This window comes from Sander vitreus, chromosome 12 (genome assembly GCF_031162955.1).
Source record: "Sander vitreus isolate 19-12246 chromosome 12, sanVit1, whole genome shotgun sequence".
NCBI classification, from domain to species: domain Eukaryota; kingdom Metazoa; phylum Chordata; class Actinopteri; order Perciformes; family Percidae; genus Sander; species Sander vitreus.
The window spans coordinates 287,029-308,582 of NC_135866.1; the positions used below are offsets into that span (position 1 = coordinate 287,029).

Here is a 21,554-nt window from a genome sequence, read left to right on the forward strand (position 1 = left end):
GTGAGACTTTACGTTGTGGTGACGTCACAGGTTTTTAAATCTCTTTTCTCGACTCAAGGGGAGTTTTTCAAATATAAAAAGTCCATGGATTACAAATTCTGAATAGAAATAGTAAATAACTTACATCGAGGTGTCCTGGCAAAAAAATCCTTTCTGGGTTGCAGAGGGATTTTCCTGCCGACTTTCCCTCTTTTAGCATTGACCCTAGCCCCCAGCTCCACCCTTTTCTCCAAATATGGTCAATTCTGACTCCAAAATACCAAAATGCTAAAAAACTCCTGGCTTCGAAATGGCAGTCCACAAACCAATGGGTGCCGCCATTTATATACAGTCTATGGTGTGGACAGGTGGGAATAGGGTGGCTTTGGGTCGTGTGATACATACACACATACCTTCACACACACTCCCTCTGTCCGCCTCCACCACCCAGGCCCTGTTGTTCCTGCAGTACCTCGCCGTGCTGCTCGGCTGCTGTATTGAGTCCCTGGGTGGCCCGTACTGTTCTCCTGTTCTAATGCACCTTTTGTCTTTGTTCTCTTATTCTGAGAATGAAAGGAGGGAGCTGTATACTGGGGAGAGTGATGGATCAGAGGCAGAGAAAGCGAGAGAGCGACAGAAAGAGAGAAAGATACAAAGGGAGAGGGGGGAGGAAGCCAGGGGTCTCTTTTGTTGTGAGCACAGTAAAAGCCCAGCAGGGGGAGCCGCCTTGACAATTTGTCAGAGACGCCACCCTTATTTTCCAAGACCGCCCGGCTCCTCACCACTGTCACGACAGTCACCACCTCAAGAACAAGTAAGCCCAGAGACAAAGGATTTAGACTGACACTGAGCCTGCTGACATTCCTGATTTACCCAGCCTGCCTCTGGCTTTTACCGCCCTGCTCCTCAACACCACCAACAACTCCAGAGCTTCTTTCGTCTTCGTTAACCTCTTCAAATCCAGTTTTCCCATTATTCTTCCCACTACATAGATTTAAGGTTAGAAAAATGATCTTACTCCATCTTTATTCTGTATCATCTCTGTGTGAAGTTGTTAGAGCCCTCCACTGATGATGTTTACAATGACCAGATGCTATGGTTTTAATGACTGCACCACTCCATCTATTTGAATATTTGTATTACACCAAAATTAAGCCTGACATCTTTGGCTGCTTATGAAACTTTGGGATCTTTACTATTTTTTTTTTAGTTTTCAACAAAGCTAGGTTGCACAAACTGAAGAATATTTGGGTTGATCCAAATCCTAAAAGAAGACAGACTTGTTCATATTATTGAACTTGTGGTGTAGCAGAGTTTCCTTTACCATTGCATACATTGTGTCATCATGCTGTGGTTACCTGCTGAAAGACTGTATTTAGTCTTAACAACACTGAGCTGCAAATGCTCAGTGAATGTTGTTGTGGATGGGTCACACACAGGACTTTCACCCAGGAGAGCGGGGTTCACGTCCTGCTTGTCATGCTTGCTATAGTCGTTTTTTTCTTTCCTCCCGCGTGTCACAGAACCATACGCCCAACCACGACCCTTTCCTAAACCCAACCGTCCCATTCTTCCCACGTGTAACCGAACCATACGCCCACCCACGACCCCTTTCCTAAACCCAACCGTCCCAGTAGTTCCCGCGTGTCACGTAACCGTACGCCCACCCACGACCCTTTCCTAAACCCAACCGTCCCGTAGTTCCCGCGCGTCACGTAACCGTACGCCCACCCACGACCCTGTCCTAAACCCAACCGTCCCGTTCTTTCTGCGTGTAACGGAACCGTACGCCCACCCACGACCTTTTCCTTAACATAACTGCGTCAAAAGGGACGGCAATAGTCCTGACCAAGCACATTTACTTATAGCGCTAAAGGGACGGCAATAGTCCCGACCAAGCGTGTTTACTTATAGCGCTAAAGGGACGGCAATAGTCCCGACCAAGCGTGTTAACTTATAGCTCTAAAGGGACAGCAATAGTCCCGACCAAGCGTGTTTACTCATAGCTCTAAAGGGACGGCAATAGTCCCGACCAAGCGTGTTAACTTATAGCGCTAAAGGGACAGCAATAGTCCCGACCAAGCATGTTAACTTATAGCGCTAAAGGGACAGCAATAGTCCCGACCAAGCGTGTTAACTTATAGCGCTAAAGGGACAGCAATAGTCCCGACCAAGCGCGTTTACTTCTAGCGCTAAAGGAGACTTTTAGCGTCAATAAGAACGACAAAGGCACCTGACCAAGCGTTCAGATTTTACGAGATGGGTGTGAGAACGTGTTAACTAATGTGACCAGCAGGGGCGATTCTAGGATCAAATCTTTAGGGGAGCTCAGCCCCTAATTACAATGTGACACGGATACAGTGCCTTGCAAATTTCATTAGCCGATAATCTCTGAGCTACTGAACAACAACCTTAGCCAGCGTTTTTTGACACTATGATGGAACACTTTATAAGTTACAGTAATAAAGACCAGTTTGACACAATGTTCTAACATTCAGTAATTTTAGTTGCTTATGTTTCAATTTGGGTTCTAATCTGCACCATGAAATGACCAACTTCTTCTCTGGGGACTACCAACGTTAAACTTCACAACCGTCTCCTGCTCTCCCTCTGACAGATCATATGGAGACTCAGCCAAAGTCTGGCACAATCTCCTCTGATTGGCCAAAACTATGTTTCTGTTTCCTTTCCTTGACTGAGTTACTACTGCTGTACACAGGTAACATACTACTACTACTGCTGCTGTACACAGGGAACATACTACTACTACTGCTGTACACAGGGAACATACTACTACTACTAGTGATGTACACAGGGAACATACTACTACTACTACTACTGCTGTACACAGGGAACATACTACTACTACTGCTGTACACAGGGAACATACAAATACTACTGCTCTACACAGTGAACATACTACTACTACTACTACTGCTGTACACAGGGAACATACTAATACTACTGCTCTACACAGTGAACATACTACTACTACTACTACTGCTGTACACAGGGAACATACTACTACTACTGCTGTACACAGGGAACATACTACTACTACTACTACTGCTGTAGATTGATAAAAAAAAATGTTTTTTACTATTATAATTTTTAGGGGGGCTGAGATCAAATGAGCCCCTCTAAAAAGGGTCTAAAATCGCCCATGGTGACCTACTTCTAATATGTCCGTGGTGTCCAGACATCCCTGTTTTTGGTGGCCTCTACCCATTTTTATATTTCGAGTAAAGTGTTGTCAGGAAAAACTGGGTAACAGAGTTGACGTCTTCTTTTCTTGAATTTTATCAGCAGTCTATTACAGTACAACACCAGTTACAATGGTCACGGGGGCGGATCTAGAAAAATATTCATGGGGTGGAAGTTTTGAGGGGTGGCAACATAGAGGTGGCAACATATGGCAGACGTATATATACTGAATTTAATTCATTTATTCAGTTATCACAGTTTGATGAGAAATAGTATGTACACACTACAAAAGGGCACAAGCTGCCATTTACAAACTCATACAGACACACTTAATCTCATGTAATCAATGTCTTGCATTTGAGGTTTCATATGAAACAGTTCATATTAGGAATAAGTGACCATACAATGTGATCTCACTAATAGGAGATAGAAGTATGATAGAAGTAAGAGGCATTATCACAGGAAAGGCATTAAGGTAAGACCCAGGTGATGAGTATGATGGTGAGAGGGGAAGAAACAGTTTTTGACTGAGACTTGAGTTTTTGTTTTTTTCAGAGAGGCAGCGTTGCAAGCAGCATTTGTACAAGAAGAAACTACACAAAGAAAAACTTCCCCATGAAGATCTATGGACTGAGCTGTGTACTAAAATGAGCAGAAATACACTGTGGAAATAAATGGGTCACGGCACTCAAACAAAGTACTGGACATCGTTTTTATTGTTTACTCAAAACACATTTGTCCCATTTGTCCCTCAGTAACTTGAAAATTTTTTTTGACAGATGAGGTCTTTACTGAAAAAGAGATGAGAAATACAGTACAATATATACAATATTCACAGCAGTTAAGAGGAGAAAACAGTCCTTGGAGCATCAGGGAGGGAAAAATGCCTACAAGCCAAACATTAAGCTGCATCTTTGGATTGTGAGTACTCTAACTAATTATACAATATTACAACTAGTAAAAACATAATCAATTAGGAACTGTCATTGATTAGTTATAACCATCAGACTGTGTTAACACACACTAACATTTTAGCCTGGGAGAGTATGTTTAGGTTCATTTGTCTCATATTTGTATTTAATCTGAGCAATAGATCTAAAAAATATTCTACACTGGAGATCGTTGGTGATGGCACTCTCCTTTCCCTTTCACTGTCTGAGCCCTGCACGTTATCTTGTCTCTCGCGTTCTCCCTGATGCTCTCCCTCCATATCTTCACCGCTGTGGCGTTCTCCCACCTCCTCCTGTCCCTGGTCACCTTGGCCTTGTATTCTATCTCTGTCACGTTTCTGTGGCCCTTTTCTCTCCACCACGTCTTCGTCTTCTCTCTCTCCTTCCACCTCATCTTCTCCGTTCAGTTGTTCATTTTCTATTTCTCTCGCATTTCTCTTTGGTGAGAAAAAACTACAAATGCTACCTTTCCTCTTCATTTCTGTGAGATTCAAAGTAAATTTACAATGTTTTCCTTGACAGACGTTGAATCAGTATTAGCTTTTGACTACTACTACTACTGCTGTACACAGGGAACATACTACTACTACTGCTGTACACAGGGAACATATGAATACTACTGCTCTACACAGTGAACATACTACTACTACTACTACTGCTGTACACAGGGAACATACTAATACTACTGCTCTACACAGTGAACATACTACTACTACTACTGCTGTACACAGGGAACATACTACTACTACTGCTGTACACAGGGAACATACTACTACTACTACTGCTGTAGATAGATAAAAAAAAATGTTTTTTACTATTATAATTTTTAGGGGGGCTGAGATCAAATGAGCCCCTCTAAAAAGGGTCTAAAATCGCCCATGGTGACCTACTTCTAATATGTCCGTGGTGTCCAGACATCCCTGTTTTTGGTGGCCTCTACCCATTTTTATATTTCGAGTAAAGTGTTGTCAGGAAAAACTGGGTAACAGAGTTGACGTCTTCTTTTCTTGAATTTTATCAGCAGTCTATTACAGTACAACACCAGTTACAATGGTCACGGGGGCGGATCTAGAAAAATATTCATGGGGTGGAAGTTTTGAGGGGTGGCAACATAGAGGTGGCAACATATGGCAGACGTATATATACTGAATTTAATTCATTTATTCAGTTATCACAGTTTGATGAGAAATAGTATGTACACACTACAAAAGGGCACAAGCTGCCATTTACAAACTCATACAGACACACTTAATCTCATGTAATCAATGTCTTGCATTTGAGGTTTCATATGAGTTCATATTAGGAATAAGTGACCATACAATGTGATCTCACTAATAGGAGATAGAAGTATGATAGAAGTAAGAGTCATTATCACAGGAAAGGCATTAAGGTAAGACCCAGGTGATGAGTGGCAGATGTGTGAGAGGGGAAGCAAACCGTTTTGGACTGAGACTTGAGTTTTTGTTTTTGTCAGAGCAATGTCTCTTAAATATTATAGCAAAATGTCATTTGTTGTTCTTATTCATATGTAACTTAATATACTATGCAGCAACAATCTTCCATATCATGTGGACCAGCTCGACTGGAGATCGTTGGTGATGGCCCAGGCACTCTCCTTTCCCTTTCACTGTCTGAGCCCTGCACGTGATCTTGTCTCTCGCTTTCTCCCTCCTCATCTTGGTGGTGCTCTCCCTCCATATCTTCACCTCTGTGGTGTTCTCCCACCTCCTCCTGTCCCTGGTCGCCTTGGCCTTGTATTCTAGCTCTGTCACGTTTCTGTTGCCCTTTTCTCTCCACCTCGTCTTCGTCTTCTCTCTCTCCTTCCACCTCATCTTCTCCGTCTACCTTGCTCAGTTGTTCATTTTCTATTTCTCTCGCCTTTCTCTTTGGTGAGAAAAAACTACATATGCTACCTTTCCTCTTCATTTAAGATTAAAAGTAATTTTACAATGTTTTCCTTGACAGACGTTGAATCAATATTAGCTGTTGTAGCCTTTACTTTACACAGAACAAACGTCAGACCTAAGTAACATTATATGTATAGTTAGCAAAATAACGTTCTTCAACCTGATTTTTATCATATCAAAATCAGCATCACAACTATGTTAGCACTGTGCTTTTGTTATAATTTCATTTCTTGATAGATAGTTAATCCGTTTTGACCTCTTTCCTCCTGTGTGTCTCCTTTCCTCACGACTCCTGGCTCCCTCGCTTCGCGCCGCTCAGTTTTCCAAACAAATCAGTCTCTTGCCGCTCTGGCGTCATCTCGTGCTGCATTCACTGCAGTCGGACATTGGAGATTCGCGCTCATAAATTGTCAAATTGGCCATAACTTTTAATTCGTTGCTGCCAACTGGGGTGGCAGCAGGGGAGGCAAGGCTTTCTTTTAGGGTGGCATTTGCCACCCTATGCCACCCCGGTAGATCCGCCCCTGAATGGTCAAGATACATTCAATTGGAATTGTCCCCCTTTTTTTCTTTTAATAGTTAAGAACATCGGATAGGCCTATTTTATTAATATATTGGGCGCTAAACTTAAATTGTCCCCGGTTTTCATTTTAGAACTCTGGTGACCTTATCAGGCTATATAACGGTACGTGCATGCGTTTAAACCCTCTGAGACCAAGCATGTCATATAAGATAACAAAATGTGTCAAACTACAGTACTCGAAAAGCCTTAATATCAAAATCTCATACATTTACAAAGGCTGCCATCACAAACCAAAAACAAAATGAATACAACATTTTAACACAATAGACAGTCATCAAGGCAGTGGGAAAGTGCCACTGGTCATTCTACTTTAAGGTCGAATTACCATTGCCTACACAGCTCTGTAAACGCCAGCTCCTTACAATCTTTGTCCACTGAAAGCCAACAGCTATGCCGTTCCGATGCTGTCCTGCTCCTGGTGAGATCATAGTCCTTACAAAAGTTTTTCTATCCAGTCTGGAACTTGTGCTTCTTTTCGGGGACTTGTGTACAATGAATCCATACTCTTAGATCCAATATTGATGCTTTTTTTGTCCATATTTTATCCATTATCAGTCATCCATTAACATTTACTGTCGTGAGCTTTGTTGCTAAAATACTTATTAGCATTCCCATGAGAGTCTTAACCTAATTGGGGGTTTGTTTACGTCTGTGTGAGGCGGGAAAATGTGTATACTTTACTTCCCATCAAATACAGTCAGGAAACACATAGGTGACTGACCCAAATGCTCTCTGGTTCATTGCAGACAGGAATTTAAAGGTTATTGCCACCCACTTCCAGCGCTGGTGCCTGCAGTTGTGATGTAAGACAGCAGCAGTGGGAAGTATTTTCTGTTTCCTGCACATCTTCCTTTCTCCCAATTGAAATATTTCACAAAACTGTTGTCCTGAGAGTTTTACTTTATTCTCTAACATTGAACTCTGTCTTTAGAAATATTTTGTATTTATGAGCTTAAGTGGCATTTATTTTAAACTTACACTTTCAGAACAATAAGCCTACAGACAGAATTGTTTGAGGTAGATGAAGAAAAACAACCATCAGCAGAATTGCCTCATCATTATCACAATCCTATAATGGAGAGAACAAACTGTATTATCATCTTCATTGATTACCTGATTTGCTTTTATCAATCTGAAGACAGAGTCTGGCTCTGTGGTTCTGATTGGTGGGATTACTGTGGAGGTAGTACACACGGAGATACACTGGTAAGAGTAATGAGTTTTAACCATGTATCAGCTAATTTAAATAACTCACGTTATTGGATTGTGTCAACAGTTAACTTCATTTAATATCATATGAGGAGTTTTCTTTTGTGGGGTTGCAATTGTTCCACCAGAACCAGTTCCTTCCTGAGACTATTTAGCAGAGCCACCGTCGCTGCGTCTGAAGCTTAGCACAGCCCAAGACCATTGGGATTGGTTTAAAGAAACGCACACAACCCCTGTCTGTTTATTTTCTCCTATCCTGGAAGGTATCTGTGTTGTAGACCTTACTCCACAGCGCTGTGGAGATAGAGCTGGCAGTGCAAGACTAGTAGCTCCTTAACTCAACCTGTACCTGTCAGGTCAGCTCTTAATTCACAAATATTTGCTATGTAAAGATATAGTGGAGTAATGGCGTCCTGAGCCGAGGTTGAGGTCACACTCCCTCTGTGTGTGTTGGAATCTGAGCTCCTCTGTTCTTCGTTGTAATTGCCTGTCCGGCCACGTGTGCATGTTCGTGTAAGGGGCTGTGAAAAACTCCCAATCCTGGCAATCCCAGCCCGCTGGTTTTTTTCTTCCAGTATTTCCAGTACGGCCCCTTTAACTCAACCTGTACCTATGAGGTCAAGACTCTCCCACTAAATAAAAATGCATACATTTTGATTAAGAAAGTGAAATGTAAATGTATAACCTGTTAAGCTGGGGAATTGCCTTCATCTTAATGTTTTAAAAGAAATATGTACATATTAACAGATTAGCGTTAAATTCCCTAACCTTTTTTAAATGGTCAGGTCAACCAAATTCCCGAAAAAATAAGTTTCCCCATTGCTATCCAGTCATGCAGATAGTTTGGATTCACAGGGAAGTCTGTGTATTATCCAAAGTAACCAGGTCAGGGATTCAGGAAAAGGATGTTGCTGTTTCATTTTTCAAATGTGTTATTTTAGTGAACACCAAAAAATGAATTCCATTCTCCTCCATTGTATTTGGGTAGAGGTAGAGTTGGAAACTGGACGAATAAAACCCAAACTAAATTCTATCAGGATGGACAAATGTGTATTTCTATTATTTGATGAATTAGTCTTTAAGGTTGAAGAAGTTGTGTTGACTGTAACTCAAGTTAAAGTACTGTATAAAGTCAGAGCAGTAATGTGTCCCTCTCTCTTCGCCTCCTCCATTTATCCTGTATCTGTCCCTTCATCCATTTGCCAGGCAGCAACACCGCAGGCACCTTACACCTCACACAGAAAAACCAGATTAGCATATTACAACAACAAAAATGTCTCTCAACAAAGCAGTTAGTGACCTGCACAACCTCAGCCGCTGAAAAAGACAACAAAACTTCCATTTTCTAACAGTTTCCTCTCGGGGCCGGAACCAGAGAGCAGCGAGCCTGCAGCACAAAAACCACCACCACACTGCCAAACCTATGAATCATAAAAGTGAGCCTACACACTGTGCACCAGGACACAACACAAACCTGGAGATTCAGAGTTTCATTTGGAACAGTTCAATACTGATTAGATAATACCGACGGTGAGCGCTTTCAGGCCTGGTAGTGGTTGAGGGCGAAGCGGCGGGCGGGAGGGAAGCGTTGATGTGGGTGGCTTGGCAGAGCCTAGGACTGCAGCTGGCCGCAGAATAATAATGGCTGTTGCATAACCGTCACTGAGTGTAGACTGGATGTTTTTTTTGTTTTTTTAAACAGGAGAGTCAAAGTGATGTAATGTCTGTGTCTGAGCAGAGGGGTCATATCAAAGAGCCGCCACTAGGAGGAGAGAGTGGGCCTGACCTGGCAGAATGGGAGGATGAGGAGGATGGTGGACGGATGTAGACTGATGAGGCCAGATGTGTGAACACTGCAAAAGAGTTACATCTTTATCAGTAATTAAGTCCCAATGTTGAGTCTTAAATGTTTTATGCTCTTGAAACAAGTGAAACAATCTGCCATAACCATTTTGATTTAACTTAATTTTGGTACAAAGCACATCATATACTGTATGCTGCTGATGCTGTATAAAAGCTTCATTTAGCCCCAATTCTGTGTCTTAAACCTAATTTGATAAAGTCTCTAAGCTAATGGAGAATATTTCAGAATAATTCAGTTTCAGTATCTTGAAACAATAGAAATAAAAAGCTTGTATCAAAAAATCCACTTGTTCCTAGAAAATAAAAGTAAATGTAGATTTGTAGTAGAAACAACTGCAGCTTTTTAGGACTAAATTATAAACAAAACGGACTTGTTTTGACTTTTTGCAGTGAAGAAACACATAAACACTTTAATTTGCACTTTGTGGAAACTTCCTATACTATTTCCCCCCAGAAATGTTGTATTTTTTATTCCAGTTCCTTCACAGTATCTCATGGCTGTAGTTACTGGTTACTGTCTGCATTCAGCTTTTACAGTCAGCATCTAATAAACTCCTAAAATATGACTGTTTTGGTGAAATCTTGTATTCTCAAAGTGTTCACTTTTCAGGAACTCTGAGCCTTTCAGCTCCGTGACATGCTGACTGTAGAGGGTCAGAGATCAATTTGCGAAAGAGCATGTAATCCTTCAACTAATCTGGAATAATACACAATATATGGGGGATTTTCATTGTTCTGACCCCATTGGTGTGTTGTATGTATTACATAACTGAGCAATAGGAACTTTATTTATTAGTATGTTTACTTTGGATACTGCTAATAGGTCAGAAGTAAGTTTTTGAATACTTTTTCTTTGTGGTATGACTGGTTTAAAGTAAAGAGCTTTACATACTGAAAAATAAATAATCATTTTTTAGGTTCCTCATGTGATGAAAAAGGAGCATTCATTGTATAAAGGTCAACAGGATGTGTTTCTGTTGTCAATCACGCCGTCAGAGCTGTCACTTTTTTTAGATGGTAGGATGAATGGTTTCCGTTTCCAACGTTATCCTCATCATGATCTGCAGTATCTTGTTTTTCCCCCCTGAAATCATCCAACACTATACTCTTCATTTCAAAGACATCAGTTGCTGCTTAATGGAAATGCATTTTAAACCACATTAATTACTTTTGAAGTGTTTTTTATGAGCCAATGAAACAAATATCAAGGTTTGCGCAACAACAGTGATGCATTATTTAGTGGGAATGCTGATTCAGCAGAATTCCAACTATTGTTATTCTGTTCTGCCATTTTTATTATTCCGTACGTTTTTTGGCTCTCCGTAACTTCTGCATACGTTCAGCTATTAAAACCATTCAACTTTTAAAATGTTCAGCTCTTTCAGCTAATGATGGGACTTCTTCAAAATTTTTTTCTACTATTTATACTTTTTAAAATTTTCTTAACATTGAAGTCAACGAGAGCGTGCTTCAAATCCTTCAAATCCTCTTCTGCTTCAAAATGTATCTCCTCCTACATTCTTTCACCTACAGACGTGATTCAAAGTTTACACTGTTCACAAAATATTCAGGTATTCGGGGTGTGCTCAGTGTTTTGATATCCTTTACAGTTTTTGTGAAAAAGCTGTTAAAGTTTAGTGTTCGTTTCAGGAAATTTTATTGATTTGTGTATTGCGTAAGCTAGAGTGGATGATGTCATCGCCAGAGCACAGAGCCTTAAAAAAATATCTTTGTGCCTTCTCTATAAATTGCTCTCACACTCACAATTTTTACTTGTCATACACGATTTATACATCCAAACGTAGGTATTCTTGTCTAGTTTCAGCCAATTTGCTCAGGTATGTGATATGACTTATACTTTTGGCTCGGTGAGCTTCCAAATGACAAGAGTTCCACATCTTCCTCCATTCGCTGCCCTGTTTAACATTCTCCACATTTCTGAGTGAAACGCAGAGTGAACCACTTTTTTAAATTGCTGATATGCCCACATTTTTAAGTTTATCAACATAAATTTTATATGCATACGTTCACAAAGGCCTTGTGGTGGTCACGATTACATCATTTGACTGACACCCCTTATCGTTTTAGCAGTCTGAGCCTTTATTTGAGAGCTTGCTCTGTGTCTTTGAATAGCTCCAGTGTGGCACAGCTGACAGTTTCAGCAGGTGACACGGTCGTTAACTGATTAAAGATCAAAGAGATCTCATCACAGAGATCAAAGGGTTTTTCACAGGTCATACGTTACCATGACAACACTTTCACAGACAGTTGAATTGAATACTACAGGCAGTAATATTAACATTAGTCTACATCTTTTGCGTTCCACTTCTCTGTCTGTCTGTCTGTCTCTGTCTCTCTCTGTCTGTCTCTGTCTCTCTGTCTCGGTCTGCCTGTCTCTGTCTGTCTCTGTCTGTTTCTGTTTCTCCCTGTCTCTGTCTGTCTCTGTCTGTCTCTGTCTCTCTGTTTGTTTCTCTCTGTCTCGGTCTGTCTGTCTCTGTTTGTCTGTCTCTCTGTCTGTCTGTTTCTGTTTCTCCTTGTCTCTGTCTGTCAGTCTGTCCATTTCTGTTTCTTCCTGTCTGTCTATGTTTGTTTCTGTCTCTGTCTGTGTTTGTCTGCCTGTCTCTCTTTGTTTCTGTCTCTGTCTGTCTGTGTTTGTCTGCCTGTCTCTGTCTGTCTGTCTGTTTCTTTCTCTCTGTCTGTCTCTATGTGTTTCTCCCTGTCTCTGTCTCTCTACCTCCTTCTCTGTCTCTGTCTCCCTCCCTCCTGTCTCTCTATCCCTCCCTCCTTCTGTCTCTCTCCCTCCCTCTTCTGTCTCTCTCTATCTCTCTCTCTCTCTCTCTCTCTCTGTCTCTCCCTCTCTCTCTCTCCCTCCCTCCCTCTAGTGTTATTTGTGATTTGTGATTTCATCCATGTATGTATCCCGCTTCTTTTCAGGCAATATATTCACCTCTCAGCTCTTTAGGGTCATGCTTTTTTGTTCTATGCAATGGATATGTCTGATAATAATACAAAGTATTTATACTTTTAGCCTTTTTAGTCAATTTATTTGAACTTCCACTTTTGACAGGTTTACAGTTTAGCTTCCAGCTTTTCTAGAAATGTAGGTAACACTTTATAATAACCATCATTAATAGATGGTAAATTGATAGTTAATTCATCTTTAGTTAATTGTCATTTAACTGTTAGCAAACAGTAATTTTACTGTTAACAAACAATTACATTATAATTAATAATGTTTACTAATTATTAGTAGTGCTGTAAATTAACAGTTTATTGTAACACACATTATATCTCTCATTTACTATATTAGGTATCGGTTAATGATTAAAAAATGTTTGTAAACCTTTAAGAAACCATTTTTAAAACATCTATAAACATTACATCAATAGATGGACCAGATATTCCTAACACTTTGTTGAGGGTTACTAGTTGGTTTGTAAACCGTCTGTAAACAGTGGCTGGATGGTTATTATAAAGTTGCAACAGATGACTATAATACCTTGTTAAATAGTTAATAAATATTTTGTAAACCATCTATAAACATTATTTAGATAGATAGTTAATACTTTGTCAGTGGTTACTAGTTGGTTTGTAAACTGTCTGTAAACAGTGGCTGGATGGTTATTATAAAGTTGCAACATATAAAATAATTATATAGTATATATATGAGTATGTGGGTTGGGCCCATGAACAATTTGCCAAATCTTCTCTGCCGATGCCAAACAGCTTATTCTGCCGTTGACTCGTTTGGTGTTTGGTGGATTGGATGATTGAAGTTTGAAGAAACAAGACATATTGGCAATTGATTCATTTCACAAACAGGAGCCTCAGTAGCGTGTGGAAGAACCATACACAGCCACAACAGCCTGGCACCTCCTCCTCATGCTGGTCACCAGCCTGGTCACACACTGCTGTGGGATGGCATCCCATTCTTCAACCAGCATTTGTCGCAAGTCAGCCAACGTGGTTGTGTTGGTCACTGTGGCACCAACAGCACGCCCAAGCTGATCCCACAAGTGTTGAATGGGGTTGAGGTCAGGACTGCTGGCAGGCCATTCCATCCTTTCCACTCCCACATTCTGGAGGTAGTCTCTGATAAAGCCCGCCCTGTGGGGGCGAGTGTTGTCATCTTGGAGGATAGAGTTCGGTCCCAAACTGTGGAGATATGGGATAGCCACTGGTTGCAGAATCAGGCACCTGACTGTCAGCACCTGGGGGTACCAGAAGCTCAAAACAAGAGTCAATAGCAACAGCAAAGAAAAGCTGTTTGGCATTGACAGAGACGATTTGGCAAATCTTTCATGGGCGCAACCCACATACTCAGCTCTGCTGCTCATCCCACAAATGCATGTTCCTTACAAATGGGGCAGCATCTGAAAGGGAACTAAATGGCTTTCCAATGGTATAACATGTATTACCAAAAAGCATTGTTCAAATAATCTACCAAACACAAATTTCCTTACTTTTGTGCTAAGTTTATATATATATATAATTATTTTATATGTTGCAACTTTATAATAACCATCCAGACACTGTTTATAGACCGTTTACAAACCAACTAGTAACCCTCAACAAAGTGTTAGGAATATCTGGTCCATCTATCGATGTAATGTTTATATATGATTTAAAAATGGTTTCTTAAAGGTTTACAAAAATGTTTTAATCATTAACCGATACCTAATATAGTAAATGAGAGATATAATGTGTGTTACAATAAACTGTTAATTTACAGCACTACTAATAATTAGTAAACATTATTAATTATAATGTAATTGTTTGCTAACAGTTAAATGACAATTAACTAAAGATTAATTAACTATCAATTTACCATTTATTAATGATGGTTATTATAAAGTGTTAGCGAAATGTATTTTGTAGGTAATGCAGTTCATCTTCCAACTGACAATTTTACATTTCAACGTCCAAGATTTTCAGTGCAGTGCAATCCATTTGAGATTTTTCAAACAATTTATTTCATATTTCCGCATTTTCATCTCAGTTTCTCATAGCATTTGTAAGTCTTCCAGACTTAATCATAATTTCAGATAGAAAATAAATTCTTTTATATATTAGTGGTGTTATTCAACTTTTTAATGAAATTCATGTTAATTGAAACCATTCATACTTTTTCAACTATTCTCACTACTAAGCTATTCATCCAGTTTAGCTTTAGCAATTCAGCTATTCAGCATTCCCACAACTTTTTCTGCAGGAAATGCATTTTCTAGTTACTGTTTGATCACCATGACAAATAAAAAGTACATTTTTGATATGTACTTTTAGTTTGGGTTTATGGATGAGCAGCATGTTGAAGGCTTCTGAACTTGAAGGCCTCAAGTTCACATGTGAATATCTTCCAACATGTAAATACAAGCACCAGAAGATGTAGAAATCACCTCTTGTGAGCTTCTTTGTGCCCGGTGAGTGACAAGGTTATTTACGAAATTCAGTGGATGTGATGTCTTTGTGTGGGAGCTGCCCTGGGTGGCAGAGGCCGAAACATGGATATGTGATCAACTCAACATGAGTGATTTTCCCTCATCACACACCGAGACTCCACCTGCACCCGCTGATAAATCACTTCATAGATGTGAGAAATATATTTGGCCTCATACCTCGGAGGAGAAATAATGGTCCGAAAAATGAGCCAAATCTCTTTTTGAATTTTTTGGTTTCCTTGGCTGCTCAGTTTGTTTAAACTTGACTCCAAATAAGATATTGCAATGTAGAATACAGCTGGTGCAGCATAGAGCATGACAGCATGTTGTGAAATTCATAGCAAGAAAGAGAGGTGTTTTTCTTATTATTTATTTTCTAATACAAGCACTTAGCTCCACCATGTTTCCCTCTGGGAATCATTCATTTTACCAGGTCTAATTAGTTGGTTATTGCACCTTCAATGTTGAAATAGAACAACATTACTACTGCACGAAGTGAATGTGAGTTAGGTGCTCTTTGTGTTTTTCTTTGATGCACTGACCTCAAGGCCTGATAAACCCAATTGAAAACCCACAGTAATATTAAAAAAATGCATGGCTGGGAATGTCAAATGAAGGCTGTTAGTTATGGTGTTATATATGTGCCTCATTCCTGAGCGAGTAATTGTATGTTTTGAGCACAGAAGAACTATATTTTGCAAGCACATTACATTGCATTTTGAACAGAAATTAACACTCGCAAAAAATAATTCAGTTTGAGTTAACAAAAACCTATTTCGTGCACAGTAAATGTATTTGCATGTCTTTCTCTGCTCGCAGGTAGACGCTGCTGCTCTCCGGTCATGTCTCCCTCGCTCTCAACCTCTTCTCTCTGTGCGCTCGCTCAGATTTTCACAGCGTTACAAGTGTGCCACAAAACCAACCAATCAGAGAATCAAAGGTCAATTCTGATTGGCTGTTCGTCTTCAATTACAGGCATGAAAACGGGTCAGGGGTGAAAAAGGTGAGAAGGATATTACACCTCTAGGGGGGTCCGGGGCACGCCCCTGGACAAGAAAATTTTAAATATTCCATATTTTAAAGCATCAATCTGATGCATTTTGAGATGCATTGGTTGGCATTTTTCCAACCAACAGTGTAATATTTCAATATGCACTCATTAAAGTTAATTTGACTGGCAAAACAGTTAAAGTCCTTCTGACATTACACAATAATAAAACTCATAATTTTTTACCATATGTTAAATAAAGAGTCAATGGGGATTTACATATTGCAGTAATATCATAATCCTACAATGAATCATTGTGAAAACTACACTTTCTAGATGTTGTGTTGTTACTTTGGCCAGGTCATCATCAAAAAAGAGAATTAGTACATTCATGATTTTGCCCATGTTGCTATTAGCTGCTTTATTTACATTTATTAAAAACGTTGCATTGTTTATCTTTTCATATAGCTTGACGTCTAAACTCTGGGACGTAAATACCTGCCATGCTGATTCCAAACAGACAGCTTTGTCAAGGCAGTTTGGGCTTCAGACAGCTTTTACACAGTGGCCATCGTTAATGACAAATCATGTTCCGCTATGAACGTGCACACTCGTATTGGTTGTATCACAAACACGGTGGGTCAGTGAAGGAACAGTCGCAGTCGCAGCGGTAGCTGTCGTTGCCGGTAACGTGCTCGTATGACAGAGTGCACGGACCGGAGCTTTGTCACTAGCAGCCCTGTCCGCTGACCGCTGCTGTCATACAGTGTCTTCCTTGAACATGCGCTGCAGAAGCCCCCGGCTCCCTCAGTTTGAGGCACCGAGTGCTAAACAGCTTCCCGTCTCCCCCCGTCTCCTCTTGTCCTCTATTCATGCCCAGCGCCATTTGTTTTAACTCCTTTCTCAACTAAAGCTGCCTGTATCTACATGCTCCAAGTTTGATCAACTTTGCCTCCATTTTTTTTTAGCCGCGTTACCACGGAGACCACACTGGCACAGCACTCTCGCATTTCGGCAAAGACCCGCCCTACTTTGCATCTGATTGGCTAGAACTCGTTTCATTGGTTGCGCTGGATTTAACCAATCCAGCGCATCAAAACAAATCCCATGTGGACTTCTTAATTTATTTATTTTTCTAAAATAATCATACGTCAGAGTACTTAGCACTTAACTTTAATATGATAAATAGTGTGAACACATTGGGAATTGATAGGGCGGGGTATGTGAGTTCATATGACAGGGCTGTGGGGGAACCTCAGACCAGAAGGGTTGGAAAGCACTGATCTACAGTATTTTATAAATAAAAAAGAGAAAGTTCTCTGCACTTCTGCAGACCACAACAATCCGGTGCAACCAAGGCCAACCAGGATTCTGATGAAGATGTACCTCTACATCAAAACGTTAGTCACTGTTTTGCACCTTAAGTAACAAAACCATCAAGTAAGAAGACGTCTGTGTTGCACCTACAGTATTTTATATTATTGACCGACCGGTATATTACAGACGTGTCTTAATAGTTGTGGTCTAATACCGTTGTTTGAATAACATATCTGTGTGACTGACGTCATCCTTCACAAGCAATCTAACGTTAGCCCAGCATGGATACAGTCTATGCATCCAACACACTCATCCGAACACACTTAAAATGTCACAATCCAGGTACTTGTAAGAAGTTTGTATTAGTGGTTACATAGCTAGTTATCGTGTTTTTTTAACCTTAATTCTGTTTGCCAAGGCTATATTTTATAGGCTTGCAAAGTAGCTATCCGTTGCTAACGCTAACGTTAGCTAGCTAATTTATGTCAAAAAGCAGTAGCTAACTAATGTTACTGCCAAGTTATGGTTTCATTGTAAGACAGTGTAAATACATGACAACACTTGACGAGTCTTACAACACCTCTCTGGTCTCTAGTGAAACCATATCTTGGCAGTAGTTAGCTAGCATTTCTGCTTTTTGAGATAAATTAGCGTTAGCAACGGATAGCTCCTTCGCAAGCTAATATAGCAACATAATTCAGGTTAATAAAATACGGTAATGTAACCAAAGTATTGAAAACTACTTACATGTGGCTATAGTGTGACAGGCCTACTGCTGTTCAGTCTCGCATTGCGAGACCTAGCTAACTTAGCTAGTTACAGTGCTGCGAGGCCTGTTCAGATGACATGTCGGCTGCAGTGTGTGAGCTAGATTGCTTGTGAAGGATGAGTCAAACTAACGTTAAACACACAAGGAGATATGAGTCAAACAAAACAACGGCATTATAGTACACACAAATATTAAGACATTTCTGTGATATAAGCCAATAATACAAAATACTGACCGAAATGTGTTTTAATTAGGGCTGTCAAAATAACGCGTTAAAAAAATTAACGCAGATGAATCCATTCCATATTGACGTTTGCATACAGACGAAAATCTGGTGCCACTGATATGTCTGCTCTTCTCTCTGATGCTCTGAAACAGACGTTACAGGAAACAGAAACCCTGCTGCATGTGACACTAGTTAACACTATACTCAACAGCAGCTAACGTTAGCCTACCACTAGCTAGTTAACGCTATACTCAACAGCAGCTAACGTTAGCCTACCGCTAGCTAGTTAACACTATACTCGACAGCAGCTAACGTTAGCCTACCGCTAGCTAGTTAACACTATACTCAACAGCAGCTAACGCTAGCCTACCGCTAGCTAGTTAACACTATACTCGACAGCAGCTAACGTTAGAGCTACCGCTAGCTAGTTAACACTATCCTCAACAGCAGCTAACGCTAGCCTACCACTAGCTAGTTAACACTATACTCAACAGCAGCTAACGTTAGCCTACCGCTAGCTAGTAGCTGGATTAAACAGGGTTAAATGCTGACAGCTAACACTAAACGGTGTAAAGTGTGACTGTGTTTTACTGTAGAGGATTCAACACCGGGATGTAACAATCTGCAGCTGGTCGGAGAAACAACACAGACGGTGCATTCAATGAAACTGGTAAACTACAGCCTCGTGGTGCATTTGAAGTTATTCTAAATGTCCTTTTCCTATGTGGTTGTTGTTTTTGTCGTTCAACAGCAGTTTACTAGTGAAATAAGTTATTGTTATTGTTATAAATTATTATTAAATCATTTCGACCATATGGCCTTAGCAATAAACAAGCCGTTCTTTAATGTCACCAACTTTTTTTTTTTCTTTTCTTTTTTTACTTTCTTAAAAAGTATCGGTTCAGGCACTGTTAATTATGTATGTGATTAATTTTGATTAATTAATCACAGAGTATGTAATTAATTAGATTACATTTTTTAATCGATTGACAGCCCTAGTTTTAATCCAGTAACATTAGTCGAACAGCTCCACTGTAGTCAGTATTTACTGTACCAACAGGTGTTGACTGAAAAAGACTGTTCCTCCTAGATTTTTGTTTCCTGCTACTTGCGATCTAATTGGAGATGAACAGCCAATCAGAATTCACCTTTGACTCTCTGATTGGTTGGTTTTGTGGCACACTTGTAACGCTGTGAAAATCTGAGTGAGCGTGTCTAGAGTTGAGCGTGCAGAGAGAAGAGGTTGAGAGCAGTGTTGCCAATTTAGCGACTTTGTCGCTAGATTTAGCAACTTTTCAGACCCCTTTAGCGACTTTTATTTCAAAAAAGCAACTAATGACAAATCTGTATTGTCCAGCGAGCATGCAAGGTATTTCTCTCCAGTAGCCGCCAAAACAGTCTTCTGTTCTGTGATTGAGGAGCAGCGGAGCAGCCTCTCCCCTCTCTCCTCATGTGCAGCAGCGCTGAGCAGTGTGCAGGCAGGTAGAAGGGGGACAGGGTGTGCGGGTGCTGGTGTGGTAGGAGAGACAGCAGGACGCGACGGGAGAAAGACGCCGCTGAGCTGGCCTGGACCTGGGCAAGCCAGCCTTCTTTGAGAATTCTTTATCGATCTTTTTCCCTCCCTTTGTAGAATTTCTTTTTTTTACTTCAAAGATCGGCTACCTAAGTAATAATTACAAGGTAAAATAAATTCCTGTATTGAATTTGTGATTATTTGGCTAAATAGTTCTATTTCTTTCTATCTACCTTGCTAACACAACCACTAAGCTTTATACAAATGATTGCATAATGACGTCAACAATATGCAAATGAGCGTATGACGTCATCTAGCATTAGCAACTTTTGGAGCTGGTGCTAGCGACTTTCATTGGAAAAGAGTTGGCAACACTGGTTGAGAGCGAGGGAGACATGACCGGAGAGCAGCAGCGTCTACCTGCGATCAAAGAAAGACATGAATTATTTTTTGCGAGTGTTAATTTCTGCTCAAAATGCAATCTAATGTGCTTGCAAAATATAGTTCTCTGTGCTCAAAACATACAATTACTCGCTCAGGAATGAGGCACATATATAACACCATAGTTAGTTTAAAGGTTTGAAAAACAACATTTTGACGGCTGGTGAGAGAGGAGAGAACCATTGAGGCCTGGCTGGGTAGATTGAGAAAAATGACATGGATTTTGTTAGAATATATAGGGCTGGTGATATGGCCAAAATCTTCTATCCTGTTGTATTGCAAAATTAATAAAGGATCAGAACGTAAAGCATTGACAATATAATTATTTTTATATATATAATTTTATAATTATATATTGAATATTGTCGTAACGCAGTTTACCGCTGGTTTTCAAATTTGTGATAATGATATAGAAAAATGTATATGATTTACATTTTTATATTGTCATATTGCCCCGCCTTACAAGGAGAAAAAATATCTTTTAAATGTTTTCTTTGTTTTTGTTTCAGTTCTCATTTCAGATTAAATTTGAATGCGTACTTTTTGAAAGTAACAGTACTTAGAAAAGATAAAAGGTAGAATTTGTACAAAAGGTAGAGTTGTTTCTATTTTCTGTATTTGTCATTATTCTTGTGCTGCTTATTTGACTTAATTTGAATGTTTAAAACAGGACAGTTATTCTGTTTTGTCATGTTTTTGAAGAGGCGGACCCCACAGAATACCAAAAAACACTTAAAACAATAAATGTGCAACAATTTAAATCCATCAACCTGAAACGAAAACCACTTTTCTGAATCCATGAAAACATTGTATGTTTGTGTCTCTGCCAGCTGCTTTAGCATGGGACCTGCTCCATTAATGATGTCACCATATTTTATAACTACGCTGTTACAGTAGCAGTCACTTCCTATAGCAGAGCACAATACCTCCTGGAGGGGAACCCGGTAATATATCTTCCCGCTGGGCCTTTAGTCTGAATTACAGCAGGAAAAACAAAAGGTTAATCACATTGGGAGACTCCGCTCTGCCTCTGACCACCCAGCTTGTCCCTGTCGCTCCCTCAGTGTTTCAATTCAAGTGGCTTTATTGGCATGAATGTTGGATGAACTAGGGGGAAAAAGCACCTAAAAACAATACAGATGTCTTTCTCTCCTTTTTCTGCCCATG

At 40.0% G+C, this 21,554-nt stretch overlaps 1 protein-coding gene across 2 annotated transcripts in view; it reads left to right on the forward strand.

Annotated features, from left to right (window-relative positions):
• The window catches only part of LOC144526488 (receptor-type tyrosine-protein phosphatase N2-like), a 313,934-nt gene that overhangs the window by 117,621 nt on the left and 174,759 nt on the right, over window positions 1-21,554 (forward strand). The gene's annotated exons all lie outside the window — the stretch shown is intronic.